The sequence below is a fragment of the Vanellus vanellus genome (assembly GCF_965231255.1).
Source record: "Vanellus vanellus genome assembly, chromosome: 2".
In the NCBI taxonomy this organism is placed as follows: domain Eukaryota; kingdom Metazoa; phylum Chordata; class Aves; order Charadriiformes; family Charadriidae; genus Vanellus; species Vanellus vanellus.
The window spans coordinates 127,761,018-127,777,825 of NC_138906.1; the positions used below are offsets into that span (position 1 = coordinate 127,761,018).

Sequence of the window (16,808 nt, forward strand, 5' to 3'; positions counted from 1 at the left end):
ACGGGATACAAAGGCCTTCAGGGGGAAACAGCAACTGGGAACAGGAAAGTCAGAGAAAAGCTGATTTATTGCTCATGTCCGACATATGCATGATTTCAAGTTACAGCAAACAGCTGTCAACCACGCAGCAGAAAACAATTAGTCAGGTTGTTCCTGACAATGTGACCCTCCCAGTTTTCATGGGAAATGAGAGAGCTGCAGCTGGTGGAGGGACTGGGCTGTAGCTCCACTTGTACTCCTACCCTGCCACCATGTTTTGGCTCTCTGGGTTTTTGCGAAGGACGCAGCGTGCAAACAGGAGCCTGGTTCAGAGGGCAGGTTAGTAGCCCTCCAGCATCCATTTAGACACATTGCACGGCCATTCTGAAGCCCTACCTGAGGTGGTAATGCAAGCGGTTCTGGCAACAGCTAGGTTGCTGCTAAAGGCAAGATGAGGTAAGCAGGCTCATCCAGTATTAGGGTGATTCAGCAACTCCATCGTTCCAAATGGGCTCAGCAGCAGATCTGTACTTGGCATGGCTGCACGGCATCAGATGGGCAGGAGATACGAACGATGGGAGTGCCATATGCCTGGCCAGACCAGCCAGCCTGAGCTGATTGCAGGAGAGTATCTGTAATGATCCATGATGGCTCCTCTCTGGGGTTCCTGCAGATGGAAAATTGTGCCAGGTCAGGAGACAGGGAATAAAGAGATCACCCTACCATGTTGCTGTTACAGGTAGCACAGCCTTCCAACACATCCTCCGTGTCCACAGAGGGTGCCTGCTGAGAACTTTATGGGTGGCAGGTGTCACCTCCTAACTCACAAAGGTAGTTGTCACCTTCCCAAGCCCAGGGTGACGGGTAACACACCAGCAAAAGTTAGGTGCTCCCAGGTTTTGTATAACCAAGGCAACCTTCTTTTTGATGCTTAGTGGCACTCTGGTGATAACTACCTTCTGTCCCAGAGAAGAGCTACTTCTCACAAACCCTGTGCAACAAGGGGAGGGCATCAGTAACTCTAATTGGTACCAAATCTTTTCATCGATGCTACCAGCTCTGACTTCATTAACTCAACGTCCACATATGTTGCCTGATGCTCTACGTTGCCCCAGAGGAAAATGAAAGCTGCGCTTGATGCAGGGACGCCTCATGCTGCTCTATGGCTGTGACCAGGAATGGGACTGCCTTCCTACTGCTACTGCAGCTGTTCAAAAGATGCTAATGATGGTCCAGTGCCTCTCCGTGAGGAAATTTTCCGTAGCAACTGGCTGATCTTGGAAAGGGAAAGCTACACTTCGACAGCAGCCCACTCTGGAAACTGCCTCCAGAAACACCATGTTGCTTCTGAACTAACAATTCATGTGGTGCAGGACAGGCAAGGTGCAGGCTGGACACCCATCCAGGCTGGTGACACTCGGCGTAATGACCGGAGTATGAGGCAGCAAACAAATAAACAAACAAACAAACAAACATATCACCACTGTGTAATCTTGCTAATTTGAAATGATCATACACCTGCTCCTGAATTAGCTCAAGTCTGTTCTTTCAGGTAAATAAATATTAGTCATCACAGAACTGGGTACTAAATTCAAGATAAATTAAACACACTCTCTAATAACGTGGGCAGTCTCTTCAGACCAAGAAGAATATCTGCAAATGGCGACAAGTCTTTGAAAGCAAAGGGCTCCTGGAACCACTTCGCCAGCTCACCCTTACTGCTGCCTACCTGAACGAGCTGTGAAGAACTCATCGGTTCGGCTGCTTTTCTTGGCTCCCTGAGTAAGATGATATTCATGAGAACGAAGACCATGCTTTATTTGAGCTGTCATTTCTACAGAATGGCAATCGGGGTATTCTGTAGAGCGCACGTAGGACATTTTCAGTCTCCATCAGAACAAGCACCAGTGCCGAGCCACCAACGCAACCTATTTCATTGCAACTGGTTCTCAGACCGGCTTCCAGTGTTGGACACATTTTGATTTGCAAACTAGCAATTTTTCTGCTCGCAGACATGAAACAAGAGGGGACAAAATGGGAGGGACTCCTGTGTATAAAAAGGGTTAATGGCGGGTGAATAAAGTATTTACAATCAGCAAAGGCACAGAAGAAACAGCTTTTTCTTAACTTTCAGAATTAGAGTATCTCAAGGCAAACACTTTTTCTATATGCTGTATTATTATGGCTCGTTCGTGGGAATTAGAATTAACAAGATGACATAAAAAAGAATGAATTTAGGACTTATGGGCAGAAAATGTCAGTGCAATAAAATGTAAGCAGCTGTGCATTAGGCAAACCACTGCCTATAGAAAAGACGCCAGCTTTCCCCGATTTAACCTACTGAGTATGTGCAGTGTTAGTCTGAATGACGGGTCAAACGTAGGTTGAGTCCATACAGGAATCTGCACGTTATTCCCCAAAGCGTTTTTAAATAATTTCAAAACTTTGGATCATAAATTAGTCAGGATTATAAATTAATGTGTGATACACTTCAAATAATCACAGTGGAACTACAATTAAAAACTAAGATTTTGTTTGTTTGTTTTCATTTCTCTTTAGTGTCCCAAAACTTATTTTCCCAGGCTCCAAACTGGAAACAAGAACAGGAACTGATGAATATCCACGCATATAACTTGTTGCTTCATACTTGAAAGCCACATTTATTTCCTATATTACTTTTCTTTGAACAAACAAACAAAAGCAAACTGCCTTTATCACATGAAAAGCACATTTCTTAGAACAAAATTTGTAAATATTCTTCTTACACAGGCCAATATGGCTTTCTCTAAAATTGTAGGTTACAATAAGAAAGGAAGTGATGCAAAAGGAATGCCAAAAGAACCTGCTTTTATTTTCTTGTGTTGTTTTTTTTTTTCTCCAACAACATTGTGTGAAGAATGAGCATGTGACTTGGATCTCATTTTTCATAATCCATTCTTCAATACTTCTTTAAAAATTGCTACATTTTTTACAAAGCAGGTTAACAATTTGGACTTTAACTACTTAATGATAATCCCTTGAGGAAGAAATAAAATACAGAAAAACAATGCAGGCGGTGACCATGTAAATGCTGGAATTTCTAGAGAAAAGACATTTTACTCTGTCAACAAATTGAAAGTGAGTTTCCAAAACTCTGGCTCATTCAAAAAGGCCAGATGTCTCAATGTTTTAGTTTTACATGTATCTTTGCTCTCTCTTTCCCTGTTCTTCTGTGAAGAATTTAAATCCTTGTAAACCTATTTTTGAACAAACTGACCTTTTCCCTGTTGTTTTTTTTTTATTTTTTATTGAATGAACCCAGGTGTTCCTTGGAATGTCTCTCAAATTACTGCTCTGGCTGTGTCACTTACGCTTTCGTGACTAACAAGTATTCCTCTATTACTGCTCTGCTTTTGGGTTCAAGCGTACTGGAGAAAGTGCACCGCACCGATGAGATTAAGGAATATATAAAACCAGAGAGTGAAGTCTGCCGTCTGTTTTCATTGTCTGTGACAAAGTTTGATTTACTGCCCAGATCCAGTTTGTGCCACTGCATACTCACAGACGCAATCCAGACGATGATCGGCACCTACCTACACGGCTGCGTAGCTGGATTGGTCTGCAGCCCATAGGGCTACGTACGGGCTGGTAATTAACGGTGCCCAAGCAAACTTTCCTGGACGTTCCTGAGTCTACTGACAAATTGCCGGATTGATCCCTGGCCCTGGCTACTTACCACTCTCAAAATTTTTCCGGAGCTGGTCTGGAAGTTAACCTGGGCCAAGGACTGTTCGACCACCACTTTGGTGTAGTCCCTACGTTCTGGATGCCAAGAACACGGACATGGACTCTTCCAGCGCCAGCTGACCGCGGTGCTGGGGCCTTACAATCTCGCAGCCACGCTTAATGCAGCAGTAAGGACCAAGTCTGGGAGTCAAGCCGTCCCGAAGCGGAAAATCAATTGCTGAGCAGGAACACTAGCGGGATAATGTAACTCACAGTCCTTCCTACAAGGACTTCCACTTCAGTGGCAGCCTCGCAGCCTCTGTCTTGCCCCGTTGTGCACCATACACCACCCCCCAACTTTCTTATCTGCACATTTTAAAACATGTGACTAACAGCAGATCTACAGATGTAGAGAGGCTGGAACCAGGTTTTTTTTTATCTCTCGGCGAATATATAGTAAGAGAGAAAGTTCCTTTCCTGATTACGCTTTCCAAGGTAGATTTTGTACATATTACTCTTACCAGTGGGTATGAGGATGCCTAAAGCCGTGACTTATTTCAAATGATACTAACAACCTGTCTTTGTTTTTTCTTCTTATAAAGCACAGTATATTTACTCTGCTCAAACCCTTCTTCATATTAGTTCTTTTGGGGCAGAACTGAAGAGTTTGTGCTGTGCCTCCTGAATCTCATTGCACAGAAGCCTATTGAGGGTAATTCAGCACTTCTTTTTTTATTTTTCCAAATGACTCACATTATAGGTGAGATTGTATTTTTACTAGACTGCTGGACTCTATTATGCATTTACAAAACTAAATTTCGTTTTATTTACACTAATGCTTTGATAGGAGGTGATTTTTAACACCAGCGGAATACTTGATAATGAAAAGAAGAAATAAGGAGGAAAGGAGGGAGGTCAAGACAGATGTGGGCTCTATGCACCATTTCTCCTTTCCAAGAAAGATACAAGATCAAGGTACTTACCCTGTAGAGGAAAATGGAAACATGAGGCACTACCAGTACATTATCTTGAGCCTCTGTGATAGCACTTCTGAACAGAAATAGCTCATTTTACATAAAGTTTTGGAATCCAAATTTCAAAAAAAAAAAAAATCCCTAAACCCAACGTAAATTAAATCAGATCTTTCCTTTTTGTATAAACTTTTCATAGGGAAAAACGTTGTTTTGTGGGGTTGGGTTTTTTTTGGTTTTAAAACACCTTTAAAAAAGTTGGGGGAAGGGAGAAAACATTTACCAACTTTTTAGTAGAACTTAAAGGAATTCCTTACTGTCTCACCCTACAATATTTTGAGAGGCTGGTCTGAGTATCTACATGACATTAATCATCAATGACATAATTCAAAGAAGACAAGCAACTAGTGCCCTCCACTTTTCAGAGCTGTACAGATGCTCAGGGACACCTGGGCCTCATTTAGAAATGTGACAGATTATGCTCTGACTGCTTCTACAGACTGAGTCTTCTACTGGATCAAGGTAGTGGCCTGTGTGCTGGAGTCACAGCCTCAAGACAGGACTGCAGCACATACTACAGTGACATGATTGTGCCAGCTGCATGTGACCGCGTGTGGCAGACTGTTACATCAGTGCCAAAGATCTGTTAAGTGCTACTATCAGAGTTTGCTTTCCTGGACGTGATTCAGGTTCTTCTCTTAAACCCATGGGGTGTGAGCTGCACTGAGCCGTTTTCAGCTATTTGGATGTCCTGCTGGAAGCCCTCGCCAGCTCCCCAGTCTGCTCCAACTCTCAGTTAGGCCTTATTGGTGGACTTCAAGAAAGAGTACAGAGATACCTTTGAGAATCTTGCATCTTGTACCTAGTACCACTTTGGCTGTTCCTCAAACTTGTTCCACTGCCTTCAATGCTTTATGTGGAATGCTCAAACACTTTTCTTTTGAAATTCTGCCTTTGAAATCTCCATGACCCGAACTCATCCAGGTGGTGTGGCAGTACACACACCACACCTCGACTCCCGTTCTTGTAGAGCTTTTCAGCTGCATCCTCCGGGTGTTACGTCCACACGTTCAGATTTCCTGTTTTGCTGACCTATGAGATTTTCTTTCACTTTTCAACAGGCTAGTAAATCATTCTTAAAAAAAAAGGGGGGGGGGGGACAAAGACAAATTAAAAAGATAACCTTACTCGTTGTTTGTTTTCTTCCAACCCAGCTTCCAAGGGACCTTAGAAGTTGCTGTAGTCGAGTTTTGAAGATGTTCGTGATGGTTTTTTTTTTAGGCTATTGGAGGACCAAGACAGCCTTTTTTTCCTGTTTTCCCTCTCGGGCTAAGGCCGCTTTAGGCAGTTATAACCATTAACGGAGGCCAACCCACCGCATGAAGTGTGCCGTGGGGCAGAGGTGCCTCCAGCGCTACCCCCCCCCCCCGCTCCACGGCTCCCCCCCCCCATCACCCCCCATCCCTCCCTCCGCCCTCCGGCCGGCGGAGCTGCGCCTCCCGGCCCGCCTTTCCCTCCCTCGCCCCCCGCTCTCCCCTCCTCGCCGCCCCGCACCGCCGGGCGAACCCGGCAGCAGGAAGTAAAGCCCCGCCGCCGGCGAGCCAACCGCTGCCCGCCCTGCGCCGTTCCTCCGCCGGCCGACCGCCCCCCCCCTTCCCCCCCCCCCCTCCTTTCTCCCGGCCGGCGGGGAGCAGCGCCGCGCCGCGCCCCGCTCGCAATACCGGCCCCGCCGCCGACACCCCTCCCGCCCGCCCCGGGGACACCCGCCCCGCTCGGCGCCTCGCCGGTCACCGTGGAGTTCACTGGCTGCCGCTCAACTTTCGCACCCGGGAAAGTAAGTACCGGCGGGGGGGGAGGAGAGAGGGGGGAAGGCAGTCCCGGCTTCTCCCCACCGGGGTGTGCACCGGGCAGGGGCGGGCGGGTGCCCGGCCGGGCTGCCTCCGTGCCCCGCCACGGCACGGCACGGCGGGGTACGGCACGGTAAGGTGGGTAGAAGGTGCTTTCCGGGTCTTGCCTTCTGCCTCCCGGAGGAGGTGCCGCTGCCGCTTCACCTTCCCGGTAGGAGCCGATGGGGTGTTAAAGGAAATACGGCTTCTTCTTTTTTTTTTTTTTTTTTTTTTTTTTGTGGTTGGGGAGGGTGGAAATCATTCTCAAAAGCATGATTTATTTACCTCTTGCCGCTTTGCCCCGTTTCTGCGGTGGTCTTTGAGGGCTCGGGTGCCTTCGGGCTGCTTCGTGCCGGCAGGCGTGTGAAATCCGCCGGCGGCAGCCCGTGTTTCAAGGCACGGCGCGATAGCCGCGACTTAGGGGAGGCGTTGTGGCCTCTGGGTCTTCCTCCTTACGCTGCTTTTTTTTTCTAGGAGAGTAAATCCTGGAGCGTCTTCCAAGTTAAAGCCGCTTCCTCTTAACTTGTATGTTGAAATGTGCGTTAGCTTAGAAGAAAGACGAGAAAATGGTATTTGGTGCGTGATGTGTCTTGGTGACGATATTGTAACGGTACTGTGTGCCTAAGGAATGGTCTTGAGGGGTTTTCTCCTCCCGATTTTAATTTGGGATCTTAAAGTGAAGCTAGATCTGCCTAGTTGATGCCGTACCTGCAGTAAAGCAGTTAGTGTTTCTGTTGAAATTGCATCTTTTATGTGTTTGTAGTGAATGGGTTTGCAAGAACTCATCTCACCGCCTCGCTGACCTCTGTTGGCACTAAAGACTAAAGAGATTAACACTTCAAACTTGTTTAGCCAGATTATACTACTGTGGGTATACACGGGGAGCACAAAGGTTGAGTTCTTATTCTGTTACTCCATCTGAAACCCCAAATCAGTATCTCATCTATTGCCTTTCATTCCCGTCTTTGAAAAATGGAAACAATCTGTCCAATCAATGTATTTTAGCATGTTGTAATACAAATTGGAAATTACGTTTCCTAGCTTGATCCCACAGAAGACTTTAGTAATTTAGATATCTTAATGTTAGTGGTAAGTACCTGTAAAGTATGAGTGCCAGGTAGATAAGTCTGTGCTCATCATAGTATCACTAAAAGGTTATTTTTTTTTAAAAAAAAAAAGGAAGATTTTTGTTGGGAAAATGCAAAGCTATGCTGGGAAAATATAGCTCAGTTTTATCGAAAGGATAGTCAAATTATGTTTGTGTGAACTGTTTCCAACCCAGTATTGAATGTGGAGTCGGTGTTACTAATCTTTTATATGTTGGGACTTTGTATCTTTATAATTGGTACCATCAACAACACGGAAAGTATGGATGAGAAAAAATCACGATAATTGTCTCTGAAAAACTAGTGACAGGCTAGAAATCGGTTAGATACTGTTAATAGGATGTTATGAAATCTTGAGCGAGGATTAAAGGTAATGAACTTTGAGATCAACAGATGTCTCATTCTATAGATCTCTTCTGAGATTTATAGCTTCTTTCTTTCTCCATTTCAGCTTTGTGAGCTACAGACTAGTTAGAAGAGAATTCTTGATTTAATAGCATAAAGGTCTATTTTAATTGTGTGCTGTTGAGATATGTATTTCTTTTTAACTGTAATGGTATAGAATGATCATCTTTGCACAGTGGCTGGCTGACTTGAAGTTATTCTGCTTTTCTCCTGTATTTTTGTTGAGTAAATAAGGGTTTTTTTCCTATATAAGTATACAGAGGGCAACGGAAGGCTTAGGACGTTCCTTGTAGTTCCTTCACCAGTGGAGTTGGGCAATGATCTTTTCTGACAATGCAATGAATTATGAAACTTTTGCATGCGAAGTTAAACCCCGTTGCCTTCAAGTTGTCTAATATTCTGGTTTTTAATGCTACCCTGTGAAGAGTGTTTCCATAAACGTGAAATTCTTCCGTGCATGTATTTATGAATGTATAAGTAACCTTTCATAATACTTTTTCCCCCATTTTATCTATGTAATTGAAGTGAGATATCTTTCTTTGGCCTTCTTGGCTCTTGTAAGATAAATGGCATCACAGAACTTCAGGTGTTGTGGGAAGCAATTCCTAAATCAGGCAATGAAAAAGGTCCAAGGTCCTCCTGGCTAAGCTTAGTAGCTGAGATTTAGCGGTGTGGCTCAGAAGACCAGAGAGGCTACATCTGGCCCTTCTTGTCCTGCACATCAGAAAGCAACATTTGACCTCTCTATAGCTGTTCAGGAAAGTTTAAGAACTGCGGTATTTAATCTCAGATGTGATTCCATTTCTGTCACAAAAAGGAGATGTTTTCCAATCTGTACTTTGCATCTTATTTGGAATCTTAATGGGTGTCTTTGAGGTTTTTAGATGGAAACAAGTTGACTATGAACCCATTTTCATTTTTCTCAAAGGGCTCGGTGATCTGGAGAGGGGACAATGTCTTCCTCCTTCCCATACGTGCATATTCTGAGTGACTTTTTCTTGTGTTCAGCGAAGCGCAGAGCCAGTTTTGCTCTTGGGGTCCAGGAAGCCCTTTGCAAAAGAGAATGAACACAGAAAACAAGCAGATGAGGAATAAATAAAGAAATATTTAATAAAGAAATTAAAAAAAAAAAAGGCACCGGGTGGGCATTAGTTGTAGATGAGGACTCCTAACACTCTGCTCTGGTAGCATGGCTGTACACAGAGATGTATTTCTGCAGCACCAGTGATCCCTGAAGGATGTGAGCTGTCACGTGCTAATGCGAGGGATGGGAGGAGAATCCGTTGGCCGGGGAACCTGAGGGTTGTGTGAGCTTTGTGTGCGGTAGGTGATACTTCCTTCTGAAGCTATGGAGCTGGGTGTGTAAATAATTCCACCAAACCACGTGATTCTGTTAAATAGTATTTATTGTTACTTTACCCCTATAGGATTTCTATCTGTAAGAAGAACAGCTTCATTCTGTAGAAGAACCAGTTGCCCAGCTGAGAATTAGGATTTTTCTCCTGCTGACCGTATTCTTGCTTCCTATTTCTCCCATTTATTTGTGTCCCCTTTTTCATGTGAGTGTAGGGGTGCTGGAGATGGTATAGGGAAAAAGGCTTCCAGACTTGCCGAGCCATGCCACAGGAAACTATGTAGATAAAAAATGTAAAATTACATTCATATGAAAACAGTCTTTACTGAAGCATACAAGGAGGAGACAGCCATACTGTAAACAGTAATGGTACCTTCTCAAAGAAATCAGCTTCTACTAATAAAAGGCAAATACAATGTAACTGTCCTTAGTGTGAGTCTTCTTAGTTTAAACTTAATTGTCCTTCAGGGAAGGATGGAAAGGTCTGTGCTTTCATATTTATTTTTGCCTGATTCAAATACATTTCCTGTTGACATTGTCATTAAATGCTGTAATTTCCGAGGTTGAATCATTCACAGTTGTGTTCGGCATCTTTCCTGAAAATGTGAGTTCATGGAACAAAATGCAACGGCAGAATTCGTCTTGTGTTGGAAGCATTTCCTCCAGGTATTTATGAGATACTCGTATTGGTTGTGTGCCCTAATGAAGTACGCATAGAGGTACATAGTTTAGTTATTTCTGTCAGCCGAACGTCAGAAGAGAGACGGTATTTTGATGGCACTGTACTGGGGACAGAAGGAGGAGGAGACCAGGGAAAGGTGAAGGGGAGAGTGGGTAGATCTCATTTCTCTGGGGGAAAAAGGGGAGACCAGCACCATTCTGGCCAGTGTTTGCCATCCCTTAGGTCAGCATCGCCTATCTTTTTCAAACTGCTGGCATCTCAAGTATCTACAATTGGTTCCTGTGTTTGCGCAGCGTCCTATCTTGCTTCTTCAGTTCAAAGGACTCAAATGATAAACAGTCTGAACAATGTGTCCTTCTTCCTCTATGGTCTCCGCTGCGTGTAGTGTGAGGCTACTTCTTCCTGTCTAAACTGGTTGATATGCTGTAGAATTTGCTACTTCAGTTTGCAAAGGCCTGCTTTTTTTATGTGCACGTTCTTGTGACCAAGCCATTTCTTGAAAGTGGCTGTGATAGCAAATTGTGTGATCTTAAACTGGAGATGTGATAGCTCACCACAGGGGTTGATGTATGGGATGCAGCTGCTCTTCTGGAATGGTCTTTTCTGCAGTTTTCTCTGTTTTAGGGGGCTACTAGAAGTCAGAACGTGATAAAAGCTTGGAGGGAATGGACTCCCTCTGGGATGTGTTCTTAACTACTCCTTTGTTGGTTTAACAGAAAGTCGTTTCAGGAAGTTCATCAACAAAAACACAGTCTGTCAAGTGGGCGCTCTGATGTGGCTTCTGTAATATATTGCTTCGCTTTTCATGTTTCCTTTGTTAATTTGTACAGATAGGTGTATACAAAACTGTTTGATCATTTTTTTGATGAAATCTTATTCAAGCTTTTTCTTGGGCATGAACTGAAACAACGCGGTATTACGGGAGTTAGCGCAGAAGTATATTTGGCTGCTAAGCAAGTTTGTGCTTTCCATGTAAGACTGTACGAGGGGCTTAGAACAAAATTAATATTAAAAGGTAAAGAGTACATTGAGTGAATTCCTATATAATGATAACGTGTTTATAAGTCAGTAGGTCTGACCTATGACTAGGTTTTACTCTGCTCAGAAAAAGAAAATATTTCCCGATAGTCTCAACTGAGTAAGATAAGATCTGGGTAGTAGTGAATCTATTGCATTTATTGAAATTGCATGCTCGAGTCTCCCTTGCCAGCATCGTGAGGTTTACATTCATTAGATCCAGGGGACAGAAAATGGTTTTCTCCAGGGCAACCCCAGCCTTACCACGTGTCTCGATGGGATTTCTAAAACCCTTCAGTAAGTGCTGAATGCCCTGGGGTAGCTGTGATCCAGGCGTGAGCGGACGAGAGCTGGAGAACGGGGTTAAGCGATCGCCAGAGCTGGTGTCAGTGCCACTGAGGAACTGAAAGTTTTTGGTAAACACACAGGAAGGGGATGGGCCGGAGAAAGAGGAAATCCTCTTGTTGGATGTTCGGGGTTCAACTTGTTCAAAATACATTTCAAGAGTCATTTGAATGTGCCGTTATGGCGTAGCAGAGCATGCAAATGGGATTCAAAGTACATTCTTGTAACTACAGACCCATCGTTGCAAAAGTTCTGCTAAACTATGTAAAAGCTGGAGAGAAGCATCACAGCCCGTGAGGGGTGTGGGAAAACTTGCCTTTTAAGCAACGCTCCTACTGTACTGCTGGCGTGGCACTTTGTCTTCCTTCTTCTGTCTTGAGAGGTCTTTGCTCTGTCACTGATTTGCAGCTGCACTTTGCAGTGGCTGCGAGAGAGATTGCAGCAGCTGTCCTGGCACGGGTGGTGAAGCAGCGGGCCATATTGAGGTGAATGCTGAGCCTGTTTCTCTTGCGATGTAGACGGCCTGATGGATGGTTTCTGCTAGGCAGGTGGTGCACAGCAGCATGGCCACTAGGCCTGGCCAGGAGAGCTTGCTTCTTCTGAAAATCTTCCACTAAATTTCCTTGGCAGCAGTTCCCATCCCTCTGCCGTGATGCTTACCAGTGTGTCTGAAAAAGTCTTGGAGCCGCACTGCTTCAGCTGTCTTCGTTAGTAATAACGTGCTGTGTTTGGGGCTTTTTCTCCCTAGTTTCCTGGGAAAAGCCATGTTTTAATCTTTATCCTGCTGTAGCAGTACCCCCTTCCTACCGCTGTTTCCTTTTTTCTTCTCCCATCGTTCATTTCCCTAACATCATTCTGTTGTTTCTTTCTTTCCAGCTTTGTCTCCAGGACTGTCAATGGTATAAGTTGTTCGGTTCATCTCTTGATTTGGATCTCTGTGTAGCAACTTTTCTTTTTCCCCTTGCAGAAAAATAAGTCTCAACACCTTTGATAATCTAATTTTCGTTTGTAATCTACTTGTGCTGCCTTATCAGGGAGAATGTGCCCAGAAATATGTGCCCCCAGCCTCTTGAAGAGGTGTGAAGTCTGATGGAGTACCAACCTGACAGTACCAACATGGTCTTCACGGTGTTTTAAGAAGCCTGTGCCTCCTGAAAGGGCAGCTTCATACTTCTAAAGATGGCCAACAAGACTCTTCCATCTAGAACACGTATTACGTGTAGATGTGATCTATCTTTAGAGCCAACTTCCACTGTTTACCACATCTAATTTAAAATGATGACCTGACTTGAAACAGGTTCGTTTCTGTCTTGAAAATGGTCAGCGTGAATTGTCTGCTACCCCTTTGCATGCTGCTCTGCAATGTTGCTTTGACTTTCTCTGGTCAAGCGTTGTTTCTCTTGTACGCAGGAGGTTTATCTGGGCTGTGTAGTGGCACATGTGAAAAGCTTTTGAGCCAGCATTGACCCTCTTTGTAAATCCCCCTGGGTCGGCGAAGCAGAGCGTGGACTTATCGGCATGTGTGCTGGCCTGTGAAGAAGCAACCAAGGCTTGGTGTTGTGAGGGTGTGGTGCTGAGGCAACGGTTCTTGTTCCAGGATTTCCGTGCTGTGCTCCGCGGTGTCGACATGCCCCGTACGCTCTGTCCGCACAGAAAGTGAAACTTAAGAAATTTAGTTTTGGGAAGGCACTGCAAGTGTTGAAGAATCAACTTCAGCAGAGCCGGCACCAGCAGAAAGGAGATTTGGCCGGTGGAGTGAACAAGTGGGAAAAAGGTGCTTCAGGTGAGATGTTTCTGCTCTCAATGGAGCATTGGAGTAAGTCTGAAGGCATTGGATACAAGTGCCAGAAAATGCAAAATTCAGCATTTGAATAGCTTATTTGAATTGGGGATCAGAACAGTATTCTCTTCTGTAATGTATTTGACTACGTACAATGGCAGTCTTCTGCTAGGTCTAGATGGGTGAAAGGTCCTTTTCCTTGCTCCTGCAATGAAAGCGATATGCTTGGTACAGTATGACACGGGAAAGCAATTTGTCCCTTGAGCGCAGAATACAGTTTCAGTGATGGGACTATATTTTGTTTATTATGTGTTCTGTATCTTGTCATACTGGTTGAGATGATGTGCTTTCCTAGGGACTGTAATTGTCTCTACCCCGCTAGTTATCACCCTCTGCGTTCTTACGTGATTGTTTTTTCTCCTTTTCTCTCTCTGCTTCTACAGTCTTCCCTCTTTATTTCTCAGCATCAACCCCAATTCTGACTTTTCAGGGATTTCAGCCTCCTCTCCTACATCTTTTCTCATGTGGTTTGTGTTGTCCTGAGAACTTCCCGTATGTGTCCAACAATCAAGCAATCTTACTCATTTTTTTAAGCGTCTTCTTTGCACAACGCTTAATTCCATGGGATTCAAATGTACGTTCATTGTGGACTCATTACAGTTCTCCTGAAACAAACTCAGGTAACCGTTGTGAACACTGATTTATTCTTAGTTCTTGTTGGGAAAGTTAGCTGCACGGTCTGTGAGTGCTAAAGTCACATATAAACAATGGGGCTTCTGCACATTCGAAGATGTTTTTTTTTAGGCACAGCGTAATCACGTGGCCTGCCCGTGAGCTACATATTTGATATTTGAAGTTAGAAAGGTTATGAACTTCAACGTGCAGCCGGTATGGCCGTAATAATAGTGCTGTGAAATCCTTGCGGTCTGCAGTATGAATGTGAAAATAATTCTTGTCGTGGACCTCCAGTTTACCCTGAGTTTAAATCTGCCAGAATGAACCATGCATGCTGTCCTACTCACTCAGGTCCGTGTCCTGCCCTTTGTTTAGAAAGTCCTGGCCTGAGTCTCAAAGTCTGTCGAGCTCCTGCAAGTTGTGCGCAGTCACTTGCGGGCTGAGAGCCTGGTTCAGTGGAACTGGCTGTGGTTGTTACTGCTGGGTCTTCATCTGCTACCAACTGCAAGGCTCTTGACCGTTAAGCAGGATTAGAAACAACAGAAAATACTAAATGCTGTGCGATCCAGTAGCGATACGTTGTGAATACGGCAGTGTTGGTTGTTTTTAGAGAGAGAAAACGAGAAACATCAAGGCAACGTCAAAATAGTAGCAGCGGTCAACGTAATAATCAGTTTCTGAAAATTAAATAAATTGATATATTGAGCAAATGCAACATGCTTCTTCAAGTCAGTCTTCCGCTCAGAACTTCTATTTGGTGTAGAATAACTTCTCCCAAATTTAAAAGAACTTTAATCAAGATAGTATTGTTGCATAGCTGCTGTCTTGGTAATGTGGGGAACTCCATGTTCTTTCTTGCCCTTGAGAAAGATCATCTGCAAAGATGTACACATGTTTAAAATCCAAGGTCTCTAGTTCTTCCTTAGAACGTTTGAAGCAGGAACAATCAAGTGAACCGTCACAGCAGTAATTCACAACCCTTCCTCAAAAGAGGGCTTCCAGATTCCCGCTCTCACTCCTCTCTGAAAACAGAAGTCATGTAAAATATTTTTGATTTGGTTAACTTTAGAGAAACTTCTTATTCGTGCTGATGAGTGCGACAAATGCGAAAAGCATGCTTAGAAACTTGGATGTGAATTCTTACTCCATGTTCAGTGCCATATTTCCTTTTAAGCTCTTACTGTCACCCCAGCTTGAGCATATAGTTTCACAAGATTTTAGTTAAAGTATGCCTTTGTGTTTATGTGCTGGGCTTTCAGACCGGCATCAGTGGCAATCTGCAGTCCTTCAGGACTTTTTGGCCTTATGCAGAGTGTACTCATATGTGTTCCAAAACCTCCGATCTCAAGGACTTCTTCTGAAAAGCTCCAAAAATTGCTCATGGCGTAGCTTTTTTTGTTGTATTTATCATATTCGGAGCAAACTCTTGGTTCAGACAATATCCTTTGGTGCCCCCACATGTATCCCAAATTGCAACAGTTGCTTAGAATAGTTTACTAAGCTGGGCGAGAAATCAACTGGAACATGGCATGGTTTAGATTCATGCCCTCAAAGGAATATAACTAACACAGAGTTTAAAATTAAGTAAAATAAATGAGTTCTAAATAGACCTCTGCAAAGTGCCATAACCTGAAGTACAATCTTACACCTTTGAAGTTCAGGGAGGTTCTGCTGCTTACATCAGTGAGAACAAGACAAAGTGGTCCCTCCCAGGAATACTTACACAGTTAGCGATGAATGTTCTTCTAGTGTCCTTGTAAAGATTAAATAGCACAAAACTTCATTTTTGCTAGTGGAATTTACTGGCACCGGATTTGACAGTGTCTGATTTTTTTTTTTTTTTTTTTTTTTGAGAACTCTTGCAACTTCCTCTTGCGACTTAAGAAAACTTGTCCAAGGTTTGCAAACTTCCAGGAGGAACTGGACTCTGAGTAAGAGTGTTAGCCCACATCAGCATGAATGCTTTAACCCTAAATTTTCATCTGAGCTTAGAGTTCATTCTTAAATCCATATTACATACCCCAGTACAATGGCCTGTGTTTCAGCAGGGTTCTTCTGTGTACATTTAATGCTAAACAGCTAATAAAACAGAGAACAGTCTGCTGGAGAAGTAACTCTTTTTTTTGCAACTGAACTACCTGCTGCCATTTGAAGACGGTGGAAAAAAAAAAAAAAAGTCTGGTTTTCTTTTGTGAATTATTTGTGAAATTCAGTGCTTTAGACAGGTGCCCAAGGCATAATATGATGAGATTATAACAAGAATGGTATGTTTAAGTTGCAAGTTTGGTCATGAGTATGTGTCAGCATTTAAACATGGAGGTGACAGCAGATGAAGAAGGCCTCTGACCAATGGAGGAGGATGGTAAACATAGTGTGGTGCAAACAAAATAGCCAGGCAATAGTACAGAGTTAGGATTCATGGACACAGCAGTCATTCTGCACTAATTTAGTCTTAACTATCTTAATCTATGTTGAAAGTGGATTGTAGAAGGCATAAACCCAGGTAAGGTTTATAACAATTGATTTATTCCATGGGGATATGGTTACCTGAATTTGAGAGAGCAAAAGATAATATGCGCTAATGATCTGCTCCCTCTGTCCCCCTTTTATTGAACACACTGAAAACAGAAGATAAACCCAAAGGAGAAGTGGTATACTTTCTATGAGACCTCCATCAAAACCTTCATCAGGGCTTGTTGGCTGTGCATTTGCTGTCCTCCATCATGTTTTCATTGGGATGTTGTGATAATTTCATAATCTTTGAGTTCTGTTTACAGTACAGCAATGGGTTTGGGTTACAGGCACATCTCAAAGCAAGAGATCACATCTGCAAAAGACCCTTTATTGCCAACATCTTTAACTAGTTGAAGGCCACGTTCATAAATAACCGTCTTCTCTTAGTC

At 43.7% G+C, this 16,808-nt stretch overlaps 1 protein-coding gene across 1 annotated transcript in view; it reads left to right on the plus strand.

The window, feature by feature from the left end:
* The first annotated feature begins 11,884 nt into the window (after positions 1-11,884).
* Positions 11,885-16,808, plus strand: part of LYN (LYN proto-oncogene, Src family tyrosine kinase) — a 46,603-nt gene continuing 41,679 nt past the window's right edge. The window contains exon 1 of the mRNA XM_082479616.1: positions 11,885-11,935. The gene's annotated coding sequence lies outside the window, so the exon portion shown is untranslated. The remainder of the gene's footprint in view (positions 11,936-16,808) is intronic.